Below are 2,500 nucleotides of genomic sequence, written 5' to 3' on the forward strand. Positions count from 1 at the left end.
AGTGTAGTGCAGTTTAGTGTAGTGTAATGCAATGCAGTGTAGTGTAGTGTAGTGTAGTGCAGTGTAGTGTAGTGTAGTGTAGTGTAGTGCAGTGTAGTGTAGTGTAGTGCAGTGCAGTGTAGTGTAGTGTAGTGCAGTGTAGTGTAGTTGTAGTGCAGTGTAGTGCAGTTTAGTGTAATGCAATGCAGTGTAGTGCAGTGTAGTGTAGTGCAGTGTAGTGTAGTTGTAGTGCAGTGTAGTGCAGTTTAGTGTAATGCAATGCAGTGTAGTGTAGTGCAGTTTAGTGTAATGCAATGCAGTGTAGTGCAGTGTAGTGTAGTGCAGTGTAGTGTAGTGTAGTGCAGTGTAGTGTAGTGTAGTGTAGTGCAGTGCAGTGCAGTGTAGTGTAGTGTAGTACAGTGTAGTGTAGTGTAGTGCAGTGTAGTGCAGTGCAGTGTAGTGTAGTACTACTGTAATATATTGTAACGTAGTGTAGTGTATTGTGGTGTAGTACAGTGGAGTGTAGTGCAGTGTAGTACAGCAGAGTGTAGTGTAATGCAATGCAGTGCAGTGTAGTGTAGTGTAATGCAGTGTAGTGTAGTGTAGTGCAGTGCAGTGTAGTGTAGTGTAGTGCAGTGTAATGCAGTGTAGTGCAGTGTAGTGTAGTGCAGTGTAGTGTAGTGTAGTGCAGTGTAGTGTAGTGCAGTGCAGTGCAGTGTAGTGTAATGTAGTACAGTGTAGTGTAGTGTAGTGCAGTGTAGTGTAGTGCAGTGCAGTGCAGTGTAGTGTAATGTAGTACAGTGTAGTGTAGTGTAGTGCAGTGTAGTGCAGTGCAGTGTAGTGTAGTACTACTGTAATATATTGTAACGTAGTGTAGTGTATTGTGGTGTAGTACAGCAGAGTGTAGTGTAATGCAATGCAGTGCAGTGTAGTGTAGTGTAATGCAGTGTAGTGTAGTGTAGTGCAGTGCAGTGTAGTGTAGTGTAGTGCAGTGTAGTGTAGTGCAGTGCAGTGTAATGCAGTGTAGTGTAGTGCAGTGTAGTGCAGTGCAGTGTAGTGTAGTGCAGTGTAGTTAGTGTAGTGCAGTGCAGTGTAGTGCAGTGTAGTGCAGTGCAGTGTAGTGCAGTGCAGTGTAGTGTAGTGTAGTGTAGTGCAGTGTAGTGTAGTGCAGTGTAGCGTAGTGTAGTACAGTGTAGTGTAATATATTGTAACGTAGTGTAGTGCAGTGTAGTGTAGTACAGTGGAGTGTAGTGCAGTGTAGTACAGCATAGTGTAGTGTAATGCAATGCAGTGTAGTGCAGTGCAGTGTAGTGTAATGCAGTGTAGTGTAGTGTAGTGCAGTGCAGTGTAGTGTGGTGTAGTATAACTTAGGGCAGTGTAGTGTAGCGTAGCGTAGTGCAGTGTAGTGTAGTGCAGTGTAGTGTAGTGCAGAGTAGTGTAGCGTAGCATAGTGCACTGTAGTGTAATGCAGTGTAGTGTAGTGTAGTGTAGTGCAGTGTAGTGCAGTGCAGTGCAGTGCAGTGTAGTGTGGTGTAGTATAACTTAGGGCAGTGTAGTGTAGCGTAGCGTAGTGCAGTGTAGTGTAGTGCAGTGTAGTGTAGTGCAGAGTAGTGTAGTGTATCCTAACGCAGCGCAGTTTAGTTTAGTGTAGGGTACCGTAGTTTTTTGTAGTGTAGTACAGTGAAGTGAAGTGTGACATAGCGCAGTGTTATATAGCACAGTGTAGTACAGCGTAGTGTAGCGCAGTTGTAATGTACTAACGCCGAAGCCTTCGTTACGGATAAAGTAAGACGACGAAGAAGAAGAAAAAAAACACGAAACAAACAACAACCACAACAACATAAAAGCATAAACCAACAACAGAACGATTGAAGATCTTTATTCAACCTTTTCACTTCATCAAAACTGGGCAGTAGCCAATGTGACAAACCCCCGTTTTTTGTGGTTACTGTATTAATGGATTTCATATTTGCAGAGCCAAACTTTTTGCACTTGCTTGAAACCATGTTATATATATATATATCCAAGTACGGAAAAGCATGTTTGATTAATTAAATCAAATGCTGGATATCCTTGTATCGTGTCGCTTTGTTTCTTTGACACACACACACACACACACACACACACGCCTTCACGCTCCCGCACACAAATACCTACAAGCGCACGCACACACACATGCATGTGACACATACACACAAACATGCTGACAGACGCACTCATTTTTCTTTTCGTTCAACAAAAGCCAAAGCTGCTCATGTACACTGGTGAGATGTCTATCACAGGCTGTGTGTGTGTGTGTGTGTGAGTGTGAGTGTGAGCTAAGTATGGTACAAAATTTAGCCCTGACTCACCGCACCATTTACCGAAAACCGCGTGCTTCTTAAAAAAAAAAAAAAAAAAAAGTGAACCTTAAAAATACAACGGGAGAAATCCCCAGAACACACCTTAAAACATAGAATAAATGAATGATAAAATAATAATTAAAAACAAAAAGCACACAAAAAACAGACTAATAAAAAAA

The 2,500-nt window shown here is 42.3% G+C and overlaps 1 protein-coding gene across 1 annotated transcript in view; it reads right to left on the minus strand.

The window, feature by feature from the left end:
- Positions 1-1,841: 1,841 nt before the first annotated feature.
- Positions 1,842-2,500, minus strand: part of LOC143288777 (uncharacterized) — a 6,879-nt gene continuing 6,220 nt past the window's right edge. The window contains exon 3 of the mRNA XM_076597405.1: positions 1,842-2,500. This exon is cut by the window's right edge and continues 415 nt beyond it. The gene's annotated coding sequence lies outside the window, so the exon portion shown is untranslated.

This window comes from Babylonia areolata, chromosome 13 (genome assembly GCF_041734735.1).
Source record: "Babylonia areolata isolate BAREFJ2019XMU chromosome 13, ASM4173473v1, whole genome shotgun sequence".
Lineage (NCBI taxonomy): Eukaryota > Metazoa > Mollusca > Gastropoda > Neogastropoda > Buccinidae > Babylonia > Babylonia areolata.